Raw genomic sequence first — 11,693 nt, 5'->3', positions numbered from 1 at the left:
TATTCAGCCTCCTACTTCCTCTCTGGGGGGTTACGATCATAGAAGCATAGAAAGTCAGGGTTGGAAGGGACCATCTAGTCCAACCCCCTGCTCCAAGAAGGATCACCCCTAACTAGATCATCCCAGCCAAAGGTTTGTCCAGACAGGTTTTGAAAACATCCAAGGATGGAGCTTCCACCACCTCTCTGGGTAACCTGTTCCAGTGTTTTACGACTCTCCTGGTGAGAAAATTCTTCCTAATATCTAACCTAAACTGCCCTTGCTGCAGCTTGAGAGCACTGCTCTTGTTCTGTCATCTGCCATCACTGAGAACAGTCCAGCTCCATCCTCTTTTGAACCCCTCTGCAGGTAGCTAAAGGCTACTATTAAATCCCCTCTCAGTCTCCTCTTCTCTAGACTAAATAAGTTTAGTACCCTCAGTCTGTCCTCATGAATCATGCCCCCCAGCCCCCAAACCATATTTGTTGCCCTCTGCTGGACTCTCTCCAATTTGTCTACATCCTTTCTGTAGTGGGGAGCCCAAAACTGAACGCAGGACTGCAGATGTGGCCTCAGCAGTGCTGAATAGAGGGAAATAATTACTTCCCTTGACCTGGCTGGCAACACACCTACCAATGCAGCCCAGTATGCCATTAGGCTTCTTGGCAACAAGTTCACACTGCTGGCTCACATTCAGCTTTTTGTCCACTGTAACCCCCAGGGCCTTTTCTTCAGAGCTGCTGCCCAGACAGTCAGCCCCAGCCTGTACCGGTGCATGGGGTTATTCTGTCCTAAGTGCAGGACTTTGCATTTCTCCTTGTTGAACCTCATGAGATTCCTTTTGGCCCAATCCTCCAATTTGTCTAGGTCACCCTCAATCCTAGCCCTCCCCTTCAATGTATCTACTACTCCCCCCCAGCTTGGTGTCATCTGCAAACTGGCTGAAGGGTGCACTCTATGGCATTTTCCAGGTAATTTATGAAGACCTTGAACAAAACCAGCCCCAGGAACGACCCCTTGGGCACTCCACTTGATACCAGCTGCCAACTAGACATCATTACCCCCATTTTACAGATAAGCAAACTGAAGCAAAAAGAAAACAACAACAGTGATTCAGCCAGAGGCAGCTATAGAAACCTGGGAGTCAGGACTCACAGTTCTTTTTACTAATCACCACATCACGGTCCTTCGGTATTGTCATTTCTCATTAAAAATAAAGAGAACATTTCGGTCAGATGAAAACAAAGAGGCTTCACTTTCCATTTGTGCTTTGCCTTTGGGCAGCACATTATTACTGGGGAGAGACCCAACACTCCCACATCAACATAGCTGAATGGCATTCAGAGGAGAGGGCTTCCTACCAAGGGCATACCAAAGCCTTGGCATAAAGAATACTTATGCCAGATGTCACTCTCTCTCTCTTTCTCTGTCTCTCTCCACCAGTCCAGTTCAAATGTCAATTGTGCACAGGCTCTTGATTTATAGTGCATAATGCCACTGCTCTTCTGAGATGAAAGTGAAAATGCCTGCGTGAAGCCCTGGATGCCAGCAGCAGAATGCAGGACACATGGTGTTAAAATGCTTCTTAACAATTCAGGCCATGTAGAACAAGCGAATGACGACACCATCCATAACCAGGGGAGAGTCCGTAGTAGGGACAGGCAACCTTTGAAAGCTTAGCCTAACAGCGACAGCAGTTCTGAGCAGAGATAAGCCTAAGCCACAGAATTTGGTTCTGGAGCCAAACTTTTTTAACCTGAGGAGAGTCTGGACCTAACATAAGGGTTTAGCCTGAGAGAGAGAGCCAGTAATGAAGTTCAGAGCCTTTTTCTGCCTACTGCTTGTGGGAACATAGGCCAGGTACAGACATTACACTTTTACTGGGATAAGTGACTGGAAAATGGCCTATATCCATAACAGAAAAGAACTTCAACACACAAAACCAGTCTATACCCATAACAGAACCAAAATCCGGCACACATCAACTGGTTTAAAAATAGCAGAACCAGGTCTAAGATTTGCCCCCGCCACCATGGCGCAGACGAGTTCTGTTCGCTACCCATCTAAACTGTACCACTTCCAGGAAACAGTGTAACTTGGATCAGTTCTGCCTTGGGCTTTTGGAAAGTCTGTGCCAAGCCTTAAATCCCAGGCTTTGATTCAGGTGTAGCTCTAGCCTAGGCGACCCTCTAAAATTGACCTAAAATTATGTCCATCTTCAAGACCCTCCCTCCCCACAGTGAACCAAACTGTCATTGGTAAGTAACATTAGTGTGGCCCCTGTCTCTCTTTCTCTTCTAGTGCCATATTGTAGGTGGGTTTTTGTGCTGAAGACCCTAAGTTACAGGGTTCCTGGCAGCAGTGGTGTGCAGGAGAGGGCCTGAGTTGGTTGCACCTGAGTTTAGCACTTTCTTTAACCATTCTCCGGCTAGGAAAATCCTGTTGCATATGGAAATTTGGAGCAGATGTACATGTCCTTTCCTAGGCCTACCCCATGATATGAACAGAGCCGTCCACTTCACATACGCCTCATCCTTCTCCTGCTGCTCTTTGTCCCCTTTGGTCTGTCAATGATGCCAACCTCACTGCCTTTCATTTTCTTCTCGCACTCCTGTCTTTGTGCCCTGATCCATACTATCCCAGTTTCAGTACACCAAGATCCCACCTCAAGACACTTCTGCCCTGAAGCCAACATCTGGCCTCTTGTAACAGGGAGCCAGAGGGCTCCTGCTACTTTAAGAGGAGCAGTAGCAAGCTGAGCTGGCTCAAGGAGGGCTGGCAGCTAGAAAACAGGCTGACTGCAAATGAACAGACAAACTTGCAGCCACACAGGCACAGGCTGACCCTGGGGAGTGGAAGGGAGTAACTCTCCCAGAAAATAGGGGCAGAGCAGTAAGCTGCACCAGGGCAGCTGTCTAAGCAGCCCAGAAGCAAAGAGCTGTGGGCAGCTGAGCTAAGTCCTAGCAAGGAAAGCAGACTGAAAATCAGTCCCAGGTGGGGAGTCCCAGACTTAGGAGACACATAAAGTTAGTGCCTGAGACCAAGCAGCCAGTCTGGCCCTGAAGGCTGCAGGGGGAAGAGCTGTGCAGCAGGCTGGCTGTAGCTGAGCAGATGACTGAGATCCTGCTATACCTGGGGACTGCAAATAAGTTGCTGAGGGCTTGCAGGGAACTAAGACCCAGGATGAAGAGAGTTTTGTTATATAGCCAGTGGACTTGGAGTTTTAGTTACAGCCTGGAGCTCATATTTTTTTGTTCTCATTTGCTGGTAGACAGGATTATGACTATTGGGGAGGAGGAGGTCGCAGTGGTGCCTGCGGGGAACATGGCTGTTTTGAACCCGGGCCAGGGGTCTGAAGTCCAAGAAGGGTGAGAAGTCTGAGAGGGTAAAAACCAGAGTCCAAGAGGACTAGACTAGGGCTGAGGCCCAGAAGCCAGGTCCAGCACAGTGGACCTAGGCTAAGGGGACCAGCAAGAGGAAAGGGATAAAAGCTCAGAAGGCCGAGGCCCCAACAAGGGCACAGAGGCTGGAGGAGGCCTAGTATTGGATAGGGGTATTGGATATCTGTGATGCATGGGCATGGCTACAGAGGAGGTTGGAGGCCACAAAATTAGCCCTTAAGACAATTAGTGTGCAAGAGCATGGATGCCTGAGGTCAGGACAGGGATCAGAAGGATTTGGGAGGACCCCACAGACTGAGTTTAGACAAGGGCTCACTCTGGGACCCTAGGCAGCCTCCCTTTATCCCAATAAATAATAGCAGCAAGGCTTGGCAGGCGAGAGAGCAAAAAGGGAGGGTATCTGGAGAGCCAAAGCAGGGCAGCAGTCATGAGGCCACCAGGGGGCATCACAGCCACCCCTGGGGCTTGAACCTGCTACACCTCTGCTGATCCAATAGCTTCTCCACCTCAATTTGGGATGAGAGGGGGAGAGACAAATATATTTTCATATTAAAACCTTCTTTTGGGTTACTCTGTACATCCTGCCTTATCTGCGTCTCCCTTTTACAATGTAACTGTCCCATAATTTGTGGTTTGCCAAGGATATGTTGCATTTACATAATAAATAATGGGGCTAATTGCATAGGTTTGACTTGGAAAAGTCTTAACACATGTCCCTGCATGCCTCTACACTTTATTTTTTTATTTTAAGCAGTCGTGATAATGTTGAATCAGAAGACAAAAATAACCATCCGTACCTCTCATTGCTTCAAGGTACCATGCTATTACAGTTTTGCTATATGGTACTTAGCATGCAATTAAATAGCAAATACCTATCAAGCTATTACAGACTTGTAAGTCCATAAATAGGTGGTATTGTGCCCTGAAACCTAAAGCAGTACTAATGGTTTTGGTTTATGGAAAGATCGTTTAATACAGATGCCATCACATTCACTGACGAGCAATCAAAGGAAAATCATTTTAATGACACGGAAACAGGATACAATACGAACAATTAATTGTCTCTAGTGCTTTCTCCCCTCCACTTGTTTGTACTTGAATCTTCCTAGATAGACAGATAGATAGAAACTGCTTGAGGTTTGAGTTTACCATGATAAAGGAAATCAGAGATGGTCACTTACCAAAAGACCTTTCAAAGCCAATTCTGTTCTCTGAAACTCAAAACTCTTTTGAGGCACTCTCTAAAATTTGCATCAAGGCAAAGGATGGAGGGAATTATTCACTGAACCTCTGTTCCTGCTCTCATTTGGGGCAGCTGTACCATCACCTCTCAGCACTGTTGCTTAGGTTATTTCTCCGAGGATTTAAGAGTATTTACTTGGCCCAATATCTAAAATAAGCAATCACCACCATGAGCATCACGATACTTCACACTCCTCTAGTCCCCTTTATTCAAGCTTTTCAAAAGGTTTTACAAGCAGAAACAATTTAAGCGGTACAAAAGTTGGGAAGAGGCATAAAAAGAATAACTTCATTCACCACCCAAGCTACACACCAACATATGACCCTAACCTAGGCTACTCATGGAACAGGACATGCAGTCTAGGGATTACAGCCCATAATGGGGATGCCAAAGACTTGGATTCAGTTTCTGCACAACCCTGGGCAAGCCATGTAACCTGTCCTGTGGCCAGCTCCACAGCTGCCAAACTGAGGTGGTAGTTCTCTACTTGATGAGAGTGTTACAAGGTAAATGTGCCCAGATGAGGGTCATATGCAGAGACAGTTATTTACAAGGCATTCAGGATACTTGGGCCTGATTCACTGGCTTCTGTGGAGTTTCAATGAAGAAATGAGGATAGTTTTTATTACTGTGATTCAAGAGTCCACAGAAGTCATACAAACACAGGCAGAAACTCCCACATGCCCACAGGAAGAAACAAGAAAGTAAACTAGCTATACACCTGGGACTTAGGCTAGAGTAACATGCTGCCAGCAAGCCACAGGTGTGCAACGCATAAGTGGGAAGAGGGGGGGAATGTGATTGTGAGCAGGTGATGATGGCTCAGGGTCCCTGATACATTCATTCCAGGGGCCTATCATGCATCTGTTCTAGGGCTAGATATTTTCTTCTAGTGTGGGAGACAGTTAAGGAGGTGTGCTTCTAAACCTCAAATATGCTTGCCAAATTCAGTCCTCTTGCAGGAGGGTGTAATAGCAAGAAAGTCATCCAAGGATGTGCACATATAGAGAAAGAGAGAGAGAGAGGGAGGTAGATGGGTTGACAAATCCACAAGGACTTAAAATTTACATGCAGGTCCAAGCGCACAGAAAAATAAGGCACAAACACAGAAAATGAGGCACACATCCATGTACACACACACCCACACACTACTAAAGCTTCCGCACATTCACAAGTCCTTTAAAAGTCCAAATATATCCTTTAGGGTTTTTAAAAATAGCTGGTATTTAACACTGTTGTTAGCAAGTGCAAACACATCTTCTCTTGTATTGATTCTGTTGTGTTTAATGTGCCGCCTGTAAAATATTTGCAAATAATAGCAACACTCATATAATGGTTTCATTGTGCCATCTTCTGGTTAAAGGTTGCGGACTCTTTATCTAGCTCTGGTACTCCGGCTGCTTGTACAAATGAACATATCAGCTGACTCATAATGAGGGCCACTCCTCCAACGTTTGAGGAGTGCGAGCTGGGAATCAGAATAGGAGCAGTCTTGGCAAATAAAATATTGCAAGAGGACAACTTTAGCTGGAGGGACGCACTACAGTGAGAGGTAACCGTTTGCTACGAAGCCCTGGAACACAAGAGCTGCTGTACTGGATCAGAGCATTCATCCATCAAGTTTGTTATCTTGCCTCCAGCAGAAACCAACACAAGCTGTTTCAGAGAGACATTCAGAAGTGCTTCCTTAATGCACCTACCAGTTGTGCAGCTACGCACAAATTGATGGTAACAAGAAAAGCTACAAGCAGGTGAAAATTATACTTGACAGGGGCCATGTAGGTAAGACATTTATACCTTCCTCATCTGAATTGATGTTATAAATCCCTCACCATAAATACAGACAGATGTGCTCAAAACTACTCCCAAATGTGAGTGTGATCTATGCACACACAGCGTTGCACCTTCAGAACTCTATTTTTCTGCTTGAAAAAGAGAGTGGACATTGCAGATGGGGACCTGCTCCTGTAAGTGACTCTGGGCATGGAGAAGGAACTGGTTTAAATGTGCAAGCACAGGTTTGACCCAGGAAAAGAACTGTGCAGATGCTCTCACATTTTTCAGTGGTACTGCTGAAGACCCAAGTCTCATAACATTGGCCTGAGTGAACATTAATTTATATCATGGTGACAAGTGCCAAATCCTGGCCTCACTTGCACCAACATAACTCTATGGCCCTTCAACAGCAATGTTTCCCCTCTTATGAAAACCGCTACATTAATGTAGGTGCACAGGTAGGAGGCCTTAGGGGAGGGCAAACCGTGCGACTGCACACTTTAGGGGGCTCCAAAATGTTGCAACAATTTTTCTTTGGGGTGAAGTTATTAAAAACGTTCTTTCTTCAACTTATGAAAAAGTTTCCTGGATAGGGCAAAGTGAAATCAAAATAAAAAATGTTATAGGTCATCAAAATTAAGCCTTTAAGAGGCCCCAAACGATTCTCTTGCCCAGGGCCCCAACAACCGTAATGCCACCCCGGCAGATAGTACAGTGATACAGCCAAACAGGAACCTTGCCAGGGCTTTGATAGATAGATTAAACAGAAAACTGACCTGCTACACACAGGCTAAGTTGCTGACACCTACCCCATTACTTCAGGGAAGCAGCTGAAAAGCTGCAATTACCTCCTGTTCTAAGGAGCTGAAGTCCTAAGACACTGCACAGGCACATGTTCAAGCCTTTCCCTAGACACACGCTCATGGCTACCTCCAGTCAACCTGGTTACCAGTAGCCACTTAGATATTTAGAAAAAGGAGTCAAAGGTAACCAGGCATTATACTAGACATGCAAGTCCTTTTAGGGATTGCTGGCTACAGAAACTGGTGTGCCTTAATCTCGCTAGACCCAGAGCCATCTAGGTTCAGATGAACCTTTGGTCTCAACCCTTCTGATCATGAGCACTACAGAACGGCATCTGACAATGTAGTGGGTAACCATGGGCTGGAAAACAGCCACCGCTGAAACGCCGTCTACTTTTTTGACTGAAATGGCCATGCAAATTTGTTTGGTTTGGGAATTTCTTTTTGTGGCATTCCGAAATTTTGAGCAACTGAGGGTAAAAGAAACCAATATAAAAACAGCCAAACAGTTATCACCAAGGATCCTGGTTTTCTCTGATTAAAAAAAAAAATCCCCAATTTTCGGTTTAAAAAAGTAACCTCAAACCCACATTTTTTTTGTAATTTAAATGAAACACCACTATATATATATATCTAGATCTATTATATAGAATATATATAGCTATATAATATCTATATAATATCTATATATCTATATCTATATCTATCTAGATAGATAGATATAGATATAGATATATAGATATAGATATATATAGATACATATATAGTGGTGTTTCTTTTTAATTGTGGAAAAAATGTGGATTTGAGGTTGCTTTTTTTTAACCAAAAATTTGAATTTTTTTTAAAAATCAGGTTCCCTGGTTATCTCACTGTGCTGAGATACTATTTTAGTCTGCATCTAGGAAAAATGAGAAACATGCCATCAAAGACATAGGCTACTCTAAGCAATTTTATAATCTAAATAGGTTTCCTAATATACTCTTTCTTTGTGCGTGGCTCTCAGTGGCAGATGTGTTTGTCTACTGTTTTAAAGCAATTCCATGGGCATATGTACTCAATGAGAGGATATATGATCTTTTAGGGGCTTCTTATTCCACCAAACATAATGCATTGTATTTCAGCTGAGTGCAAATTCTATGCATTACATAAAATAATTTTACTCTGCAATTACCATAAAACAATTGAACACAAGGAAAGAGCACTTTCAACATTGAGCTGATCATCTTGATTATGATTTGCAAAACTCATGCAGGCTTCTGAAGCTTTCCTCAGGCATCCAAATATACGGCCAGGTTTTCAAAAGCACTAAATGCTTGAACTGCATTTGCCACAGTTACTTGGTACATAATTTCCTTGACCATAAGAGCAGGCCTGCAAGGTATATAAATAGCAGTAGTGAGAGTGTCCTCATAGGTAGGGCATTCCATACTCACTATTTTGGCTCAACTTTGGCTTCTTTAGCTTGTGGCCATTGCTACTTGCATTGACATGCTCCACAGCTGAATAGTTCTCTCCCTTTATTTGCATCATGACTTGATTATATTTATAAACTGTGATGTGTCCCTCCTAACCCTTCTCTTTTCTAGATATAAATTTAGCAAGCTTAGACTGCCTTCAAATATCAACTTCCAGTCCTTGTACTTTACTTCCTGACATTCTTAGTATTCCTTCTAGTTTACTATACCTTTCCCAACCTGTCTAGGCCAACTCTGAACAAAATATTCAAGGGGGTCTCTCCAGGTTCCATGGAGTTTGTGGAGCCATTTCTGACCTAATTTCACATGGGTATCCCATTATAAGGCACCCAGAATAGCCCTGGCTTTTATTTTTGGCTGTGTCAAACTGTGAACTCATATTTAGCTGGTTATTTACTCTAGCCCTCAAGACTTTCTTGGACTCATTCTTCTCCAGAGAGCTGCTCCCTGACTACTGCCCATCTCTGTTTTTGATTTTCTCTCCACTGCTGTCCAAGCTGTTAAAACTGGCTCTGTCTTTCTTGATTTTCTTGTTGTGAGCAAATGGTTACATGAACACATTCCCCGTGATCATCAGTGAACTTAGGAGGCCACAAACAGGAGATCACTTGCCTTCAACTAACTGCATGGGAGATGAGTCAACTCTTCTTGACTACCGTGGGCAATCATGCCCCCCTAAAGTGCATTGCTCTTTCCTGGTGTTCTGTCCCTTTCCCTCTCCTCTCTCAAAGCAATCCCCCCCACAGCCCCCATGAAGGTTGCTAAATGAAGTCTGCTCCACTGAGTGCCTACACCCCCTGTGTCCTACCCACCTGCTGTCATCTGCCAGTCACCCTGTGGTCCTTGCCAGGAAGCCCTTCTCCCTAGTCTCCGCAGCTCCTGATCAGAGCAGCTCACCTTCTGCTCCTCCCTGGAGATGATACAAGGGGTAGGCCTTGTAGAGAGGGGCATGGCTTACCACAACCAGACCAGGAGAAGGCGGAGTCAGTCAGGACTCAAAGTAGACAGGCATCTTAACCTACTTCTCCAAGGCGCACATGCCCTCTTCTTTGCCTGGTACAATGTCCTCAAGTCACTAAGGGAATGAGCTAGTCTTCAGGCGATAGGGAACTTCTCTGTTCTCCAAGCGATAAAATAACTCAGTCCCTATGGCACCCCACTGTGCCCCCAGAGGTCTCCCCAATAACAATTACTGTTTGTTCCCAGCGAATTTATGCTCCAGGCTGATGTATTTTTATCCAGTTAGTATTTTTATCCACTTTCTAATGTGATGCAATACTAAATGCCTCACTGAAACCCAAATATACCAGTGCTCCCTGGGATTCTCCTAAATCAGGAAGGCAATTAGAGATTTTTTTGGCCTATTTTTAATACACCCATGTTGTTTGTTGGCTATTAGACACCTTTCTGCCAAATGGTAATATATCTACTCCCTTTATATACTGCTTAGACTGGATGTTTTCCTAGAATAAGCCCTAAACTAAGAGACTGAGTGTTGCCAGGAACTTGCTTCAAGCCTTCTGAAGGGCAAGTACTACTTTTCTCTTTTCCCCCGTCATTAGGTACCTTAACCCCAGCAATTTATAGTGGGTATATTTGGAGGTTTGGAGGGATTTTTCCCCCAGTTACGTGCCCAAGACTGCTGATCGTCCATGAATTGGATTCCCATTGATTGTACTGAGAGTTTGGCCTGAACCAGGGACTCTCTTGGGTGCATTTTATCAGGTCCTCTTGATTTATACATGAAAGAGTAAGTTTTCCTTGGCACAGATACAGAAAAGCCCAAGCTAAAAAGAGACTGAAGACACAATGGCTGTGCCATTACCAAAATGCACTTCTCATTTCAGAAACAATGGTCCGTATTCAAATCAAATGATAAGTAGGTACATGGATTCAGCCAAAACAAATCCCTTTATCTTAAAATATTCAGTTTCTCAGAGGCAGCCTGGATCTGATCTGTGTGAACAGGAGAAAAGGCAAGAATGCCACTATGTTTATTATACTACCGCTACTGTATGACATGACAGAAAGTGCTATGTTATAGATGGAAAATTATTATCATACCCAAAAGAAGCCAGATGAAGAAAAGAATATCAGGGACATTGGGTCTTGTAATTTGGCTCGATAAATGTAGGCTAGGATTCTACAAAGCCCTACCTATTGGCTTCATGTCACACACTGCCAACTTCACATTAACTCTGTGGATGTGTTATAATCACAAAAAATAAAGTTAGGCAAACACCTAAGGCTGTGAATGATCAAATCAGAGGTTGAACAGAAGTGCCAAACATACAAAGGTGCTACCTGAAACTGCATAAAGGCAGCCCTGTGTTGAGGGCCCTCACTTAGGACTATGGGATCTGGATTCAAATCCTTGCTCTGCTGCAGGCTTCACTGTGTGACCTTGGGCAAATTACTCAGCCCTGTGCCTCAGCTTCCAAGTTATAACATGGGGGTAAAAGCACTTCCCTCCCTCCCAGGAGAACTAAGAGGATGAAAGTGTTAAAAACTGAGAGATCCAAGCACCATGAAAGGACCTCACACAGACCCCTCCTCAGCCAAAACACCCTAAGGTTTAGGGTCAGTCAAGTAATGGAGGCCTCATATTCTACAAAAAGGCTCATACTGTCTTTCTGCTTTACCTGGCACACTGGGCCATATCCCCAGCTGGTGTAATTTCAGTGAAGTCAATGGAATTATAACAACTTATTATCACTACATCTTAATGCTGTGCTTAACAGACCTATGGAACAAGACAGAGGCATGGCTGACCTAATCCAATGCCATTACCTAAACCAGTGGTCTCCAAAGTGGGGTGCACACACCCCAGCGGGTGTGCAAGACAATCCACTGGGGTGCGGGAAGAAAATATTAGAACTTCTATTTATATTTATATAAATATACATATATTGGGGGTGCGTGCTCAAAAAGTTTTTAATGATGGGAGTGCATGACTATAAATATACGTATATTGGCGGGGTGTGCTCAAAAATTTTTTTACTGATGGGGGTGCGTG

General features: G+C 44.2%; 1 long non-coding RNA gene across 1 annotated transcript in view; it reads left to right on the top strand.

Moving 5' to 3' along the window:
* Positions 1-6,077: 6,077 nt before the first annotated feature.
* Positions 6,078-11,693, top strand: part of LOC109303741 — a 7,328-nt gene continuing 1,712 nt past the window's right edge. The window contains exon 1 of the long non-coding RNA XR_002099205.1: positions 6,078-6,405. This is a non-coding gene — a long non-coding RNA (uncharacterized LOC109303741). The remainder of the gene's footprint in view (positions 6,406-11,693) is intronic.

The sequence above is a fragment of the Gavialis gangeticus genome, unplaced genomic scaffold (genome assembly GCF_001723915.1).
Source record: "Gavialis gangeticus isolate Ggan-Ray unplaced genomic scaffold, GavGan_comp1, whole genome shotgun sequence".
Taxonomy (NCBI): domain Eukaryota; kingdom Metazoa; phylum Chordata; order Crocodylia; family Gavialidae; genus Gavialis; species Gavialis gangeticus.
This window is presented reverse-complemented; position numbering and strand designations above follow the sequence as displayed.